This window comes from Chelon labrosus, assembly GCF_963514085.1.
Source record: "Chelon labrosus genome assembly, chromosome: 22".
NCBI lineage: Eukaryota > Metazoa > Chordata > Actinopteri > Mugiliformes > Mugilidae > Chelon > Chelon labrosus.
This window is the reverse complement of record NC_140355.1, coordinates 8,605,670-8,624,682: the sequence shown is the minus strand read 5'-3', so window position 1 is coordinate 8,624,682 and position 19,013 is coordinate 8,605,670. Positions and strand designations below refer to the sequence as shown.

Genomic DNA, 19,013 nt, shown 5'->3' with positions numbered 1-19,013 from the left:
TCAGGGTCGAGGATAGAAGCGCGTTTTTTTAAGCTTTAAAAGTGGATTCAGTCAGGAGGTCGAAACGGGTCTTTTCTCACACGACAGTGACTCTAATATTCAGCAACATTGGGTCCTGGTCCAGACTAATTCCTGCTGTCATCGCCTGTTAATCGTTATAAGCCGGACAGACGAACCTGCATATCAAATTCCTGCTATCTCATTGTTGCCACTGCTTTCTCTGAGGTAACCCAAAGTAACCAGCTACACCGAAGCGTGGTGCGTTCAAAGGCTGTCCGTAATTTAGGCTCACATGTTACAGGCAAATTAGCCTCTCAATTTTCTGTCGTTGCTGCTGCAGTTTTACTTCTGATTCTACTTTTTTGTTACTGTTCTGCACTAATGCTGCTTCCTTTTCAATGCGTCAATAGTCAATGCACTCCGTATGTCTAATATCGTTGAGACTGTTTTTTATTTTTATTTTTTTTAAGTTTGGTTTTGTCAAAGCATCTGTCCCAACACGCTTTCACAATATAGAATATGAAGCCATAAATAGACACAACCAAACGTAGCTGGATAAAATAAGGACATTTATTTTTTTAAATAATGTGTCTACTGGCACCTGGTTGTTCCATTCATGCAAATGTATGGAACAAAGCAAAATACTTTACATGTTCCTGTTGTTTTGCTAGTAAAGAGGAGTCTTCTGTTGTGGTTATAGAGAGAATCTCGGGGATCTTTTGCTGAGTGAGCTTGCAGAGACAACCCCGACTTTCATAACTGCTACTGTTGATTGCTGTGATACCAGTACTACTGTCTCCATCTTATGAATCTTTCAGGGTATAGTCATCTCCACTTCTATTGAATTATGGGCTTTATTTAACCAAGAATGCAATGTTAACAGGTGTAAGTGTATTTCAAGTGTTCATAAAAAGTATGAAAAAAAGGTAAATGAAAGTGTCAAGTTTCAGCCACAAGACGTCAGGATTGTACAGTTTCTCCACTGGTCATTTCAGGTACAGTAATGTATACAGTTGTACCCTGTGGAGGTTCTGATCATAATCACTTTGCCATGACTATGATCCTGTGTTGTTTGCGTCTTGTCCTTCAATCATAAGCTCTAGGTCCTTTTCTTTTATACTTTATTTTGTAACCTTAAGCTTATTTTTGATTGAAATGTATTAACTTTGGTGTGATCTACAGTCTAAGGACTAAAACACAACAAATGGAGACCACAGGACCCATTCCTATGTACAATATAGACAGTAGTTAAATTAAATGAATATTTACACACATATTGACTTATGTTTTTTGGGGGTTAAATACAGATTTACATTTTTTGCAGTATTGTTACAGTTAAAGTACAAATGTGATTGAGAAAGCAGAGGGGGACTGGTCATCCTGCCTGGGTAAGAAAAGAAACCTTTATCTGTATAGTTTTTAGTATTTTGTTTCTTAAGTTTAAATCTGTTTAAAGCCTAACTGATCATCTGCTTTTAAACTCAAGGGTTAAACCATTTTCACAAGACGGGGAGCAATAGATACATAATTAGTGTTGATTTAAGTATTTAGTTTGGATGGTTTATACTGTTGATATGTTGATGAATGTATGTATCCATGTAAACAATTACTGTTGATGTTTACTTTCATATGGTGTGGATGTAATTTGGAGTGAAGTGTTTTATTTGACGATGTCCCCTTGTAAATAGACCAATCCTGTTAAACACCTGGAACAGGAGGAGAGTGTGAGTGGTGGTCGGTGTCGGTTGATGTTGGTGGTAATTGTTTATTGCTCTTTGAGTTTTATGGTGTCACACTGGGAGTTAATAAACAGCAAACCCTTTCATGGACCTGACCTCCGTGTCAAGCCTCTTTCTATGACAAAACTCAAAGCAGGTCAAACCGACACAAACTCAGGACTGAGGGTGTTGTTTCCTTATGTAGACATATATGGTTTGATGGAGCCTATCCCAGCTGCCACCTAATGTAATTTTGGCAAAACTACAATACCCAATGCTAGAAAATAATATATAATTTAATACTATGATTGATATGTTTGTAAATTATTAATGGTTTATTACTTAAGTAAATGGTGCATAATCTCTAAACAGTTAGTCAATAACACCTTAATCATTGAACAAATCAGCAGTAGAGAATTAACTAAACATTTACATATGTTTGTGAATGCAAAATAAAGAAGAATATTCCCTAAACTTTAAACACAATTCAATGATATTATTGACAATAGAGCAGCATTCAACATCCTAACCACGATCTGGAAAACAAGAAACGTCTCTCTCAAGACCAAGCTCAAAATCTTCAACTCCAACGTCAGAGCCGTACTGCTGTATGGAGCCGAAACACGGAAGAACACAGCTACCATCATAAGCGAGCTGCCGATATTCATGAACCACTGCCTAAGAAGCATCCTTGGGATCTTCTGGCCAAACAACAACATCACTCTGTGGGAACACACCAACCAGGAACCGATGGAAGTACAGATGAAAAGGAGAAAGTGGATCTGGACTGGTCACACACTGAGGAGAAACAACACAGCAGTAACAAAACAGGCACTGACATGGAACCCACAGGGCAAACGGGGGAGAGGTCGACCGAAGAACACCTGGAGAAGAAGCACAGAGCAAGAGTTCAAGAAGGATTGGGCTGACGTGGCAACAGCTGGAGAAGATGGCCCAAGACAGGCTTGGGTGGAGGCCATTCGTCATTGGCCTATGTTCCAAAAGGAATTCAAAGGCCTAAGAAAAAGACTCCAGGAGGTTGTGGACATAGGTACTTTAGTTTTAGATATTTTATTTAAAAAAATACTGAATACTGAATCATGAATCTTTGAATCCTTCTCTGTTTCCGGCATTAATGTTAAGCTAACAGGCTTCTACCGGTATATTTAGCATGCAGACATTAAACTCGTCTTCACATTTAACTCTCAAAAATACAATACATCATTAAATAAAATAATTCCAAAGGTATGAATATCATTGTCTTAAAGTACTCTCAAAATAAAGTCTCATGTCTCATTGCTCTGTCAGTCCACGCGATGGCAGCATTGGACACCAGTCTCTCTCTCTCTCTCTCTCTTTCTCTCCACCTCTCTTTCTTTCTTTCCACCTCTCTCCACCTCTCTTTCTCTCTCTCTCTCTCTCTCTCTCTTTCTCTCTCTCTGCACGAGGCGGACTGTCACCCGGTGTCACTCATCTCCAGCTCGTGCAGATCATCCTCACCGGACACGCGGGGAGTTCGTTTTTCTTATTTTCTTCATTAGAGCCTTTATCGCTCCGAGTCGCCTGGGTCAGAGGAACGGAGGCAGGGAGCCCGACGCAGGTGAGTGGGACACATGAAGACATTTTTAAAGTTTGCCAGAGACGAAGAAGAAATGTTTATAAAACAAACTGTTACAATTCTCATGTTGTTGCAGAGTTTTTATTGCGTGCTGACTAATAGGCCACCGCCGATCTGACAATTAAAGTAAAATTTAAAGTAGAAAAACAATTTCCTGAAAATTATTGAGCTTTTTTTTAATTATTATTTTTTTTTTATGTCACTACTTTACTCATCCACTTTTGTCTTATTTGCTATTCAGTGTTGTGAAACAAGGATGATGTTTATCTATACTGTCCCTTTAAGAGGACGCTATTCTATTAGCGTGTGAATTTGCCTCTTAAAGATAAATGATAATCTATTATCTGTTGACTGATCATTTGTCATGTCATTATTTGTCTTTATTTTTATTCAACTGAGGTGCATGGCCACAGGTAGAGAACTAAAACAGGTAGAGAACTAAAACTTGGCCCCTGCGTAAGTGCTTAGCCTTTAGTTGAACTTCCTTTGGCTCAGCACAGTCCCATGGCTTGTTTTATGACATGACTTTTATCATTTGAGTTGGAGGTGTGTCAGCCACTGTCTACGGATGGGTGAACATGCTGTAGATGTGTCGAATAGATTTTTTTTTTAAAAAAGCAGTTGTGAGAGGAGAATAGGAGGAGAATCGACTTTCGTCTTTTTTTTATTATTACTTTCCTGCTGAGACGTCCATGAAAAGATTGCCAATAGTTTCAGATCACTTTCCCCCAAAAGATGTTGTAAAGTGCAGACTGTCGGGAAGCATGAAAAGGTCTGCTGTTGTTCAATTACCCCGAACAAGGTGAACTGAACGCTGACATTTTATTGCAGGCGTGCTGCAATTTCCCCATCTGTGTTCCTAGATTACAGGGTTGTTTATTACGAACATGAACCACACGCACACATACTTGATACTGTGTCCATTGATAAAGCAAATGCACTTTATGCAGGATAGGCCACTGCTGCTGGCTGCTGTTCAGCTGATTAAGCTTTTAATTGAGTGTAAACAATGTAATGGCACTGCAGATAATTGTTACACTTCAGTAAGATAACTGCTTTGATGCACTGTGGATTGTATTGTTTACACAAAGGAAGTGTGTGTGTTGTGTCATGAGAAAGAGATAAGGAGAGGCAGAGAGTCAGGGAGGTGTCTTTTAAGAAGCTGTGAATAGAGAATAACATCTCTGTCAGTGTGTCGACTGCCATTCAAATAATATATATTATAAGATGTAAGGGTGTAGGTAAATATCAAGGGACCAATGCAGAAAATGATTTAATAAAATGTTTGTCTTAACCATGGGCAACCTGCTCAAAGCTTGTCTAAATCTTGACAGAAATAATAATGCAATGACGAGAATAATTATTTCCCACAAGTCTTCCATCCAGATTGGATGGTTAAACACGTCATGATTTTTATCCCATCCCAACATTCTGCGCCAACACAGAAAGTGGTGTCTAATATGTGGACATCCAGCTTTCATCCAGGAGACCAGAGCTCGTCACAGACCTGCAAAAAAAGGAGCTGTGGAGTAGTGGTTAGAGGTGCAGCTTAGGACCGAGGGGTCCCAGGTTCGGGACTCAGGGCACCTCAGCCATGGACATGGCGGGATGCGAGCATCTAACCCCCAAATTGCTCCCCGGGCCCGGTCCTGAGAGGCTGCAGCCCACTGCTCCGGCTGTAAGAACTACTGTGTGAACGACTTGATGGGTCAAAATGCAGAGAGATTATTTCCCCTTGTGGGATCAATACAATATCAATTCAAAATATTTGGGAAACCTTAAATCAGCCTCAGAGTGTTGTATTATGTAGCAGTTGGGCAGTCTGATCCTCATTAGTGGAAGAGTAACCGTACTTTTATGTGTCAACGCGTAAAAATGAAAGTTAGCAGAGTTAACGCCAGTGCTAGCTTTGCATCGCACACAACATCTCTGTCTACGCGACAACACTGCAGACAGTGTAAAGGTGAATATCTTCACCTTCAAAGATAAAAGAGAGATAAAGATAAAGAGCCTTTATTTGTCATTATATTATATAGGTATCATATAACGAGATTGCATGGTCAGACATGGAGGGTTGGTCCTGAGCCGCTGCACTCGCTCGCGCCGCCACTGTGGGCCAACCTGACCGGTGCCTAACACCTAGCATGTTTTGATGATGGGAGGAAACCGGAGTGCCCGGAGAAAACCCACGCAGACACGGGGAGAACATGCAAACTCCACACAGAAAGGCCTCCGTCCCGGGGATTCGAACCAGCGACAGGAGGAGTTAGGTGGTTCATTTTCAGTGACATAAAACCGTTGTTGCATGTGGATTTAAGGCCAAGGAAAGACGCAGGAAAAGCTATGTCGTTAAAAATATTCCTCTACCAGTAGACATGACCTTCTTGCTATTTACACATGCTGTTGTAAGCCAGAGTTTTAAACAAGCTGGGACTAAATGTAATTCACTTTCGTGTTGGGAAAATTGACAGTGTGTTTTCTACAAAATGACAACAGCAGGAGTTATATGGAACATTTTAACTTTTTCATGTTAAAACACCCTGTTTTGCATAAACAGAACCTCCTCTATTTCATCACTTGCTTCTCTTTTCTCATTCTTTAAATCATCAATAACTTCCATTTTACCAAATGTTGTATATGTAAAATTGTGGAAGTGCAGGGACGTGCTTTTTTGTATGAGTGTGTGCCTTTTTAATGTGGGAAAATCTTGGTAATTGAATTCTAGCAAATCACTCTGGGGAATTGCATGAGGCCAGTGGACACTGGTTTTGTGTCTCATTTATTGATCTCACTTGAAATATGTCAAATTCCAATATAATACATAATACACTGCCGTTGCAAAGTCTTAGAGATATTAGGAGGAGATTAGTTATATTTAGGTACTGTACATCTAACCTCACATATCACACAGGATGCAGAATTTTTGATCCACAGCTGAGGCACCATCAGCCATTGTTTAAATCATCTTCGTTACTTTCCCTTGATGTGACTTCTTTCCTTTGGAGAACAAACCACCATTAGCTTGCCAACATCTTTTTGGCATGTTCACATGTTCAAACATTTTACATGGAGACTCAAGTGTGTAATCCTTAAAGACACATCGCAGATTCCAGTTCAGCATTGGAAATAAGAAGCACTAGATCCTCGTCATCCTCTCTTCCATCCTGTTTTCCCAGAAATAAATGGTCCTCATTGTGTAACCTCTGGCAGAATCTGGAGAAGAAAATAAACAAACAACAAAAAAAAAAAAAAATGTGTGGAAACAAACTGCAGTAAACTTCTATTTCTATACAATTCATTGCATCAAAATTTGAATTATGTTGATGAAGAATATAAGCATGTGTGCATCATCCAAAAAAAATAAAAAATAAAAAAATCGAGGCACAAATCCAGCGCTGGACAGTAGCCTGCAGACCGCTGACAGACATGACCAGGTCTCAGAGTATCTGCAAATCAATCAGGCAGGTTAAACAAGCTTGTGTTGAGAGAGTGTACTCGATTAGCCTGCCTCTGGTTAGACGGCGTATTTGTTGCAGAAAAACTGATTTGGAGGATCAGAAACAGTTAATATCTTGTCCCTGCCGTGGCCTACTGTGCTGTCCTTATTAGCCACTCCCTGCAGACATTGAGGAGAGAGCCACCGCCTTCTGGCTAAATTTAGGCCATCTGAACCAACGCCAACTCATTAGCCTGATTCCCAGCACCAACCAGGACTTATTCATTATCAGTGTCACCTCACCCATATCTGTCTATAGGTTTTGCTTCTTGGTTATTGACATAGATAAGCTATCACACAGGCACCGGTCAGTTCAACACTGTAGAGTCAATATAGATATAATCTGTTTGTTGGGACTGGAAATGCCTTTACAGCTCAGCCTGTCACCCCAAGCCATTTACAGTTGTTTATTTTTATTCACCATAAAAATGATCAGTTCCGTATTAACCTATTAGGCTGAGTCTGACTCATTTCCTGACCACCTACACCTGAACAAGCACTTCTGTGTATTCAACTAGTGCTCTGGACCTATGAAGAAGTCTATTTGTTCTTCAGTTGTTTTAACGTCAAAGAACAACAACAGACTCTTGTGTTTAATTTGTGTTTCATGTTTTTTGACGGACACACAGCTGCTTTTGTATCAGTTGTTTCAGTCACTAGGTCCATGCTTTTACGTAACATGATAAATTTGTGTCTTACGATATGGTTATGGTTATTAACATCAGTCAGATTTAGACCCTACATTATTCATTATAAGCTGAGCTAATGGTATGAAATTGTGTGGTCTTCTTGTCTCCTAAGCTGGCGTTGCCAGAATTGCACAGAAAAACATTGCGTAGCTTGATTAAACATTTGTATTTTCTTACCATAGATGGTTACACAAATAACAGCCACTTTTGGTATCACAAAGATAAATTAGAGGAAACTTTTGCGAACCTTAATTGACACTAGCTTAGAATTTTAATGCACTCCACTTTGGCTAAAGTCAGTACTAGGATAGTTTTGAACAAGATGTGAATTGGAGGGGAGCTGTGGGGTACTGGTTAGTAGGGATGTCCAGATCAAGTTTTTTTGCTGTCTGATCCGATACTGATCTTTTAATAATCACTTTTGGCTGATCAGAGTCCCGATCTGATCTTAAACAAACAAAATTTCCACCCCTGGAGATTCATAAAGGTCTTTCTGATCTTACTTGTATTCTCTCAGGTCACAAATGCACCGTGCGACTGGATTAAGTGAACGGGGCTGTCAGTCTTAATGCAGCGAGGAAACGGTAGCTCATACCTTGGCTCCACAAAACCTGTATTCTATACTATATAAATGTGCTGGTCTAACTTAACGTAACCCTCTCTGTAATATTTTTCACTGTCGATGCTGTCTTGAGGAAACTGCTCTGGAGACAATGCAGCGTTCAGTGTTTGTTGGTGTTGTTTCGGTGCAGCCGTGAACTCAAGTTGGTAGTGTTGAATAACGACCTTCTACTACCACCTCACCAAACACCCACATTGCATAGTTTACAAAGTTACGTCTGACTGACTTCATTTGCCAGACTGAAGTTCTTCCATGCAGCAGACATGTTTAGGTTTCTCGTCTTCTGCGTTTTTTGGCAGCTTTGACATTAGCCAAACACCGTTAAAACAGAAGAGGAAGAAGATGTATTGACACTACAGGGATGTGGTTCTGGTTTATGGCAGACCTAAAATAAATAACTACAGAAGATTGGGCTTGGCTGAAGCCCAATACTGATCTGATACGATCATTTTAAAAACACCTGGATCGGGCCTGATGCCCATCTTCCTATACCGACTGGCACATCCCTAGTGGTTAGAGAGGCACCCTTGGGACCATGGCTTAGGTGCCTTGAGCAAGCACTCACTTGCATGGTGTGTGCTTACTTGGATGGATAAAATGCAGAGAAGCAATTCCTTTATTTACATGGCAAATAAAGCTGAGTCGGTTTTTAAATTTGATTTACTGGTGTATTATATGAGTAATGTGGCGGCACTTTGGGATCACACTGTGGGATAAATTAAAGAATTATCTTATCACGTGTATCAAAGTGTGAAAGCATGCACCCAATCCATAGAAATCTACATCCTCATGTGCTTATGTTATCAACCACAGAGCCTCGAAAACAGACAATCAGCTGTGAAACCTGGTATTTAGCCTTGCACTCGTTACCTCGTGTGACTTACTTATGGTAGCTTGTCAGAATGCCCGTTATGTGTAATGTAAACACGTTGCACGGGCTCTTAATGCGCCATACAAATAAACACGCTTGCCTTAAACTATTAGTCCACAACACATTTAGCAGTGAACACACCTTGTATAACAGTCAGAATTAAATATCACACTCATGTTGGACATTCCTGTGTCATTATTGAGGATATGTTTACTTAATAGAGAAGTACGGGAATGTGGAGAAGGGTAAGGCTTCTTTACTGGAACAAGGAAGAGCTTTCTGTTCTGCTTTTGGCCTGACTGTGGGCTGAATGATACCATTTATTTTGTGCAGTGACGTGAAGTTACTCAGACATTTTGGTGCTCTTGTGTCTGTTTCCCCGTACTGTAAACAGTTTTTGGTTAAATATTATCAAATTGAAATTTCTGTGGAACGAGAAATTCATGCGGACGAACAGATAGGAGTCCTGTTTGAATAAACTGACTTATTCGTGTTGAAAGGCCATGCAAAGCGACAAGTGAAACATTATACAGATGTGAATGAATAATAGAGGGTCTAAACTCGATTTAGGCGTTTTGGTGCGTGATGATAAGCACAATTTCCTGGCAGACTGCGTGCAGAAAAAGACATTGATGCGGACGCTGCTGCTGCTGTGAGACAGTGGAAAAGTCCTGACTACAGTAAATCCATGGGGAGGCACACAGTGGGTGATGGCCCCTGTGCACATGCTGTATGTCCACGGCCTGCCTCCCTGTCTGTCGCATTTGTCTACACATAGCTGTGTGTGCGCGCACATGCTTGTGTGTTGCTCACTTTATTCTTTAGTCACTCTATTTTACCCCCTTCATCCTGTGAGCTGGCACCCTTATTGTGACGAGTACGCTCAATTACCCGCTCACAACCCATTAGCCTCACCCACACAGCTTTATCCGCAACACTATATGCTCCACTCGCTCGGAGTTTCATCTTGCTCCAGTCATGCATGCAGCTCTCTAGCGTGTGATTTAGTGCATATTTGCGAGCACATGGAGCAGGAAGCGCCTCTTCACCCGGGGAGAAAATTAACAAAAATTAAGAGCGTTTGAATATGTAATACGTATAGGTTTTGCTCAAGTGCTTCAAACTGTAAAGACTTTCAGAGTGAGTCATGGAGTGCTTCTTATCTGGATTAATATTCCCATTCCTGTCTGCGTTATGAGTCTTTACATATTAAAGAGAATACAACATCCTCCGTCAGATGAAATGACGTTAAATAAAAACTCACAAGTGGTAGCTTTCTGACATTTATTGAGATGCAAGTTGTATTTGTACAACACATCATTGTACTTATCAACAGAGCCGTTCTGTTTTCAGCCAAGCTCTGTTTGTTTTAACTGGCAAACATGGTCTTTAAACCAAAAATACACGCCTCCAAGTGCCAGGTGGTTATTCAGCAGCTTGTTACACAGGTTGCTGACCGGATTACTTTAGTAGATTTAGATTTAGATTGGATTTAGTCTGCGCATCACATGCCACAACTACTGGGCTTATTTTGATTCAAAGTAAAATAGCACGCTTTTGGTTTGATGCCATCTAAATGTGATGTTTCTAAATTTTGACATAAAATTATACCATGATTTGAGATGAGTTGATTCTCTGTCAACACCATAGATAGTCCAACTATTTCACAGCTGACAGATGTTTTTTCTGTGCTCTAGTGTTTTTGTTTCATTGAGTTACATCGAGTTCCTGTGACTCCCAACTCATTTGGCAGGGTAACACAAACCGGACCAAAAGGAGAATGGGACCTGGTAGCTGTGTTGTGTCCTTTTAACTGTCTTGCAACCACTTGCCTCTGGTAATCCTACCTTCTGGTTTGTTAAGAGTGAGAAGGTGTGCGATAGCATGTGATAGCATGAACTAGCATGAACAACATTTACAATCTTGGCTGACAGGAAAAAGAGCATCATATGGATTAAATTTAACGGCAGAAAGCATTTCTGACAGGTGATCCCTTGGTACTGCAGTGCAGAAACCTTCACTGATTGTAACAAAGATGGAGACAAATCAAATATCAGAAATCGCCACACTGTTTCCCTACAAAGGGTTTTAGTGAAATTCTGTCAGTGCTTTTCCCACCACAGCATAAACCATTTATTGTGCATTGGTTGCCTTCACGAGTGTTACATGTTTCTGCTGGAGTAGCTCAACAAGTGTGCGTACGTGTTTGTGTGTGTGTGTTTGATGAGCTGGCTGCTTCTCGTGGGAGGTTATTTCATGGTTATCATTGCCAAACCAATTGGCTCTTGTGCAAACTTTACACGTTCCGTTTCCAATTACCCTGTTTCCTGCTGGTGCTGCCACATAACATAATATTGTAGGTTCAGAACTCTGTCTTCTGCTTTTGGCTAATTGTTGTTGAGTTAATCTGTCGGGGCTCTGCTTTGCTTTCTTTCTTTTTTTTTGTTAGACAAAATAGTGTCCTCCCAGCACCAAGCGATGAAGGTGAAGAGCCTCCGTACTCACTTGTGTGTGATGAAGATCATAATAATACAATAAAATAACAAACTAGCAAAAGCAGTAGATATAAGCACGTGTGAATAAATAAGTAAAGGAAAAATTGAAAAATATAAAACACTGAAGGGTCAAAATGAAACATTGTACCTTAAAGACACTCAAAGACCTGAGAAGACATGTGGGCCTTGAGTTTAGCTTTAAACGTGTCTGCAGAGGGGGGAACACTTAATTGAAAATGATGAATTGTCCCAAAGCGTTGGGGTGGCTTCTGGCAATGGCACAGCGGCCCTTTCTGCTTAGCTGCGATCGCAGGACAGCCAGGAACAACTCTCTTGGGATCTGAGAGGCGCAGAAGAGCTCAGAGATTTACTGGGGTGCCAGGCCATCTAAAGCTTTACAAACAAATAAAAGAGTCTTAAACTCAATCCTGTACTTGACTGGTAGCCCATGCAGGGATGCCAGGAGAGGTGTACTCTCTGCATTATGAACCAGCTGAAAGCAAGACAAGGATGACTGGCCAGTTCCCAAAAACATAGCGTTAGGGTAATAAATCCAAGAGGAAATTAGGGCATTAGTTACAATCTCTAAGTCATTAAATAGGAAGAACAGTTTGTTGTAGACGGTTGTTTTTCCCATCTTAGAGACGTCACTGAACTCAGAGTTAATTTGTTTGTCAAACTTTAAAGCTGGATCAAATATGATGCCAAGATTTCATGCATCGTCGTAAAGGTTAGGGGCCAGGAGTCTTAAGCGATTACCCCCAATAGAGTTGGAGGGACCAACTAAGACCCCTTCAGTATACTGTCATTTGAGAAAGTTTATTGACATTTAATATTTCAGGTCCTGGAAGAGGTCGCTGTGAGCCCTGAGTGTGTCATCATGGGTTAGATGTGGAGCATAGCAGAGTGTCATCTGCATAGCAATGGTAAGACATCTTCTTGAAATATTTGCCCTGAAGTGGAATCTTGACAAATCGTACAGGTGATGGGGCAGACATGGAGTAGGGGTTTCCAATTTTGATAGAGAGGATAGTTCAAGACAATACTATGGTCATCTGTGTCAAAGGTCTAATAGAATTAGTACAGTGCTTTTACAAGAGTCTATCAATAGCTGTAGATCATTAGAGACGATAAGTAGAGCTGATTCTGTGCTGTGACCGCCCTGAAACCTGTATTTCCCCGTATTGTTATTTTCTAAAAGGGACAAGAGCTCCAAGTAGACAAGAGATATATATATATTTTTTTTTATAAATAATGGGTTGCATTTTACCCAATGGCCAAATAGGGCCGAAACATCCTGGGATTCTTTTCCCCAATCGCACCAATAACAGTGGCTTTATGTGGGGATGCTGTTTTTGCTGCTACTGCTATCATAAGCCTCATCATTGAGCTTCAAACCAAGAAAAAAAATGCACTCTTGAAACAAAGTAAGATCAAAACCACTGTTTTAAATGTAAATGCCAATGTGTGGAACGTGTTCTGGATCAGCGACAAACAACAGCCCTGCGTCAAGTGGCACACAGCAGGAAAGGAGAACCCTGGGGCAAAGAAAACTGACATACCTCTGTGTACAACCAATAACAGGAGGAAATGTGGTGTATACAAATAAAATTATTAGCAGTGTTGCTGTCGTTGCAAATATGATTATACCGCAATAAGTCTTACAAATGGTCCATAATAAATAGACTCTCCCTCACCATTCAGAGAGAATGACAGCGACAGTCTGAGGCAATCCTTCTGACGTAGCTGGCATTAAAACTAGTAGCATGCATAGTGTTGAAGTGCCATGTTCAACACACCGCTACAGTCTGCATGCAAGTCAGCTTATCATTGGCGAGGTCTGGTAAATTAAAATAAAACTGATAAGTCCAGTCACATTTGAACTGGTGGTTTTCCTGGTTCACGACTTATCGATTAGTTGACAGGTAGCTAAGCTAGCATAAGGAGCTAATAAGCATACAGCTGTAGTACGTCATGTGTTATAATGCCTGTAGGTCAAATGTTGAGTGTATTTTGTGGGTCAAGGCCAAACCACAGCAAAGCAATGCGCATTTTATTATACTGTACACATTATTATTTTACATATTATGACATTACACGAGAAAGATATTTGGTTTCTGCAGGCCGGATGTAAACAAGGGGGAATGATGGAACAATTGGCTGGACTATTGCTCAGGATGAGTTGAACTGTAGGACATACAGTGTTGCTTCTGATGAGTCAGGATTTTAAGTTAGGGAAGAATATGAACTTTCCTTACAAACACACATCTCCTATTACAGTTCCCCACAAGACCCATGCTTTATTACCTTTGTTTATCATATAGGATGCATTTCAACACAGTCAACATAGTCAAGCCAGTTGTCTGCCCTGGCCATATATCAGTAAAAAACAAAACCCAGCTTGTCCTCCTGCCTGACTGCTAGCAACACTGACGGCCACACTGAGTCTGTTATACAGGACAGCAGCAGAAGTGGCTGAACCAGCTGTTCAAGAGTTGTTTAGCCAAAGCTGAAGCAGCACATACAGTTACATTGGTAGTCATTAAGCTGCAGTGGGCTTGTTTAGTAAAATTTTACTGCCAGCTATTATTTTATGGTGTGGAGGGAATAGCTCTTGATCCAACACTGCGTTAGTCTGTCCCACCACTTCTCTATTCTGTCAGCCTGCCTGTGACATACAAACCAAAGTCCACTGGTTCCTACGGACGATTAATATCTTTAAAAACTGGACATACATCTATACTTCTCCCTTAATACATATTTTTGTGTGCTGTTACTGTTTTCAGGAGTTGATTTAGGGCACCGGGATGGTTTATGTGGGGTTGACTCACACTCAACTACATGTTTATCATCATGAAGCATGTTCATAAATGACAAAGAATTGAATGTTGGTTTTCTTTTCTTTCTTTCTTTTTCTTTCTTTTTTTTTGTTTTAGATTTTTTGGCGATAACAGAAAATCTATAGATTGCTTCCCAGACAGTGCACACCTTACAGCACTTCTTCAAAAGACAGCATCTGGCCCGGCAGTAGTTTGTTTAGGAGACAGTCTTTCTTACTCAAACATTTAAAATTACAGAAGGATAGACTGGAGAGCAGGATACGTCTCCTTGGCAACAGTACCAGAGACTCCTCTTCCATGTACAAACAAACAAATGTGCATATGAACACACGCGCGCACACACGCACACACACGGTTCAGCCCGCTCACAATCTGAGGTGTGAGATTATGTGAGAAGCATTTACTTCCCACCTGACAAGCAAACAAGGCAGAGTTAGGGAGCATTTAATTAGCGGCTTTGATCACATTATCAGGAATACAATGGTTAACGGCCCGCTGTTGTTCCATGACGTTAATATGATTTACTACTTTTAAATATATACATATATATATTTTTTCACAGATAACACACACATTGTAGGGAATAGCACGCTACAAAATATTCCTGTTTGGAATTCTGTGCACATGGTGGAAAATCTTTGTTTGTGCAGCATGAAATATTTATGTGCGTGTGTTTTTCTGTGCAAATGTGTGTATATACAAGATGCTGTGTTTAATGTTTTACTAAAGGCTTAAATGAACTTTTCAAAGACATTGTGATTGTGTGTGTGTGTGCTGGTCTGTGTGTGTCGTTAGGCCCATTAAATATTTTTCTCGTATTTTATAGTAAGTGCTAAAAACTGTGCCAGAAAGATATTACCAACAGCGATAGTGAGCCGAACACGATGAGAAGAAATCTAATAACAAAACACTGTTTTAAGGATGGAAGATAGGCTAGTTTAGTATGTTAGCGATGGTGGTGGTCTATTGTGTCTTCTTAACTTTTTGAGTGCTGAAGGCTAATGTACTGGATATAATACAGTCTTTTCATATATGTCATTTTGTATGAGGAAGAGAGTCTAGATTCATGGTGTCCATCTTCTCCTCTCTTGATGGCAGTAACAGTGTTTCTCCTGTTTTTGTTTAAGGTGTACATTTTCAGACACACATTTACGTGTTTGCATTAGCACCCTTTGTCACTAATACTAAAACGAGGAATTACAAGGACACGGTGTCTTTCCAGCTAAGCCTTTGACAAAGCCTTTTAACTTCATGTTCAACCAGGTGGAGTTAGGTTTTCAGATGTGCATTAGGTTGGCAGCTCAGTAGATGAGGAAGACACCCAGATGGCGAGTGAGCATCTTCTAATTACAGCTCACTTCATGAGATGAGTCAGTCCTCCTACATCATGTGTCTGCCTGTTTGTTTTTGTTTATCGGTCGACCTCAGTCTGCATCTGTCGATGTATATGTATCTATGAAATATTATATTTTAACCGTATGTTATGAAAAAAGACATAAATGCATGTTTTTTTGTGCATTTTATATATAATACATCCAGTTATTTTAAAAGAGGTAGCTGATATAATATATTTTGACAATGTGCATGACTTTGACACGTTCAGACTGACATATCTCAACAATTAATGGACTGACCTTGGTGACATGTCCGACACTAGACTCAAGAGGTTGAGTGGAGAAGGAGTAGTGGATAATATTTCCCCACAGGCCGTGTATGTAAGGTTAAACAACTTCTGTATTTACTTGACTTTTCATCTTCTTCTATCATCACATAAAACATCCTTCGACCTACTCTTTGGTTTATCACCAGATATCTGGAAAACTGGCATTCCCATTAGCCACTGTGCCTTCTGTTTAGTAATGTTAGCATGCAATCACACTAAACTAAACACTAAAGTGTTAGTATTGCTAATGTAAGCATGTTAGCACTGGCATTAGCATTTAGCTCAGCCTAACAGTTTGTATTTCCTGTGACATCATTCAATCAGCTTCACTGACACCATGCACAATTTAGTTTTAGTATTTATTTTATCTTTACAACTTTGATCTAAATAAAACAAATGATGGCAGTTAGCGTGATAGTAAAAATGTAAATTATAAAAAAAAGTTGAAGGTGAATAAGTGAAGATAAGTGAAGGTGTATAGTAAATAAAAATAGAGAGAAATTGCCCTCTGTGCTCCAAAGTTCATGCTGTTCTGTTGAGCTCTGTGTCAGCCAGATGTGAAATGGACACAGTGACCTGCGAAAACACGCCTGGACACACATCACACAAGAGAGTCGCAGCAGCTACTCAGAAATATGGCTCTTTTCTCACCCTCTCTTTCTTTCTTTCTCTTCTTTTTTTTTCTCTCACAAATTTAATATGTGTTTTCCTTCTTAATAGTCCAACATGTGAGTAACTGAGTGAGCAGCGAGTAGCGACGAGGGTGGGTTGTGTTAGTTTTATTGTCCATGGATGATTTCAGTGTCTAAGTGCCTTTGTGTGAGAAACAGCAAGAGGATGATGCTGATTACAGTTTGCTCCACACATCATTAAAGATGCAGTAATCAGTAATTGCCCAGTGTGCTATTGAAACTGATGTTGTAATGTGAATGCAGTGCTGAACACCGTCCAATCTGTGCCCCATTGTTGAGCCTCAGAGTTATTTCTCAAGGAACTTGACATTTGATTATATTTATTCTGTTTGTAATCAGTATTTTCTGGTGTCCTAATTTTTACGGAATCCTAGAACGGGCTTAGTGAGTACAGCACTGACGGCAAATGGGTCAGGGGCCCCGGAAAGGTCTCTGTATACTTCAAATTAGGTGCTCGATAGAGCTTATTAAATTCGGTCTTCAAGAACAGACAGTTCAAAATGTTGCCGTGTCATAGAGAGCATTGTAAGTGAGCAAGCAAGAGGACGCATGGACAAGCTGATGCGAGTTTGTGCTAGGCTGATGACATATTCTAGCTGGCCAACTCTCCTGTCCATCCTACTCTTCAAAAGTCAGTGCTGTGTTCACGGGTTCAAACTTACATACGTGTTCTTAACCAGGATTGACATGAAATTAGGACAGACCATAGACTGTAGTAAAGTGGACGCTATGACAGCTTCTCTGAAGTGAAGTCGAAGGAAGTTGAGCTCCTCCTGGTGGCTGGCTGCAGTATAGGTCATAAGCTCCATGTCCTCCATGATAGCAAAACATAAAAATCCTTGTTTTTTCAAAAATTCTTTCTGTCAGTTCAGGTGGTTAATATAATGCTGATGTATGCTCAAGTCTCCATTTGTCTGAGAAGTTTAATTTTTGTTAATTATTTGATAAAAACAGGATGTGACATCATGATGATTGACAGTTGCCATTGAAAACTGCTCTGTGAACTGGTCCTGTAGGACAGATGCAGAGCAGAGCACATCATAATCAAACACGAGTGAGTCTAGCGGAAGTGTGGGTGCATCATCGATTAAAGCGGCTCCGACTCTGGCTCCAAATTTGCAAGATGGCACTGCCCCTGTCCCTGGGATACCAGCTTCAGTGTGGTTAATGGGAGGAAATGGACTTATTTATTTAAAGAATCTGACAACTTGCCCCTTTAAATTAAACTGAAACGATTGCATTGCAACAACACCACAGTGACGGTTATCAGGTCAGAGATTTAGAGAGATGAATGATGTGCAGGCTTGTCAAACTGTGAACGGCGATCTGTCTGCATGAAGCGAATGTTGTTGACAGGACCGCCGGCTGTCACACTCTGTCATGTGATGATACCGACCCTCAAGTGCGATAAGACCAGATAGCCTCCATAAAAGGCAGATGATGTTGTAATAGGTGCTTAAAGCTGATAAGACATCTACAGCTGTACCTTTGAAAGCCCACTGCTGTTCCTCATGAACAGATGTTTAATGTAACATGAGAGCTGAGAGCTTGACTCCATCTACTTTTGAACCTTTTTTTTTTGTCATTTCCTGTCACGCAGATTGATTCAGATTAAAATCCTATGCACATCTATTTTAGCTTTCAGCATGGTAAGTCAGCCCACCACTTTGAGTCGGAATAAAAACTATGTGATGGATTCACATGAACTTTTGTACAGACTTTCATGATCTCCAAAAAAGAAATTCTACTGACTGGTGATCCCTGTTTTTTTGTTTGGCGCCCGCTTAAAGCACTTTTACTGGATGGAATCCTCTTAAAACAGACACTGGGGCCTCCAGAGAATGGATTATAATCATTTTTCATCTAGCTCCATGATCAGGTCAGGTATTTGGTTCACGACCAAACTCGTAAGCATACTTTGCGTTTAGTGATATTTAGCTAAATGTACTGTCTTCCTTCAGGCTGTTGATAAAGATGTTTGTATTAGTTAGCAGGTTAAATAAGGGCTGCAGGAGTAAACACACTGTCCTTCAACAGGGAGAATAAGGGTGCTGTTCAAGTAGCTAGCCACTGACATTTGACCCCCCTTGACAAAGGCATGACAATTTCCCTGGTGGTACTCACTTAAGCGTGGTATTATTATTGCATTACAAAGACAAACTAACATGCTGATTTAATCTGGCAGACACAGCTGCTCCCTGTTGCAGACTGCGCAAGGTATTTTTCCTACTGTCACAAACTGGTTCATTGCCAGTGACAAAGATGGAAAAATGAGACAGGTCAGAATAGCAAACTGACGAAACCTTACT

The 19,013-nt window shown here is 40.4% G+C and overlaps 1 protein-coding gene across 1 annotated transcript in view; it reads left to right on the top strand.

The window, feature by feature from the left end:
* Positions 1-2,983: 2,983 nt before the first annotated feature.
* The window catches only part of LOC311507567 (5-hydroxytryptamine receptor 4), a 49,438-nt gene continuing 33,408 nt past the window's right edge, over positions 2,984-19,013 (top strand). Inside the window, exon 1 of the mRNA XM_084571950.1 lies at positions 2,984-3,318. The gene's annotated coding sequence lies outside the window, so the exon portion shown is untranslated. The remainder of the gene's footprint in view (positions 3,319-19,013) is intronic.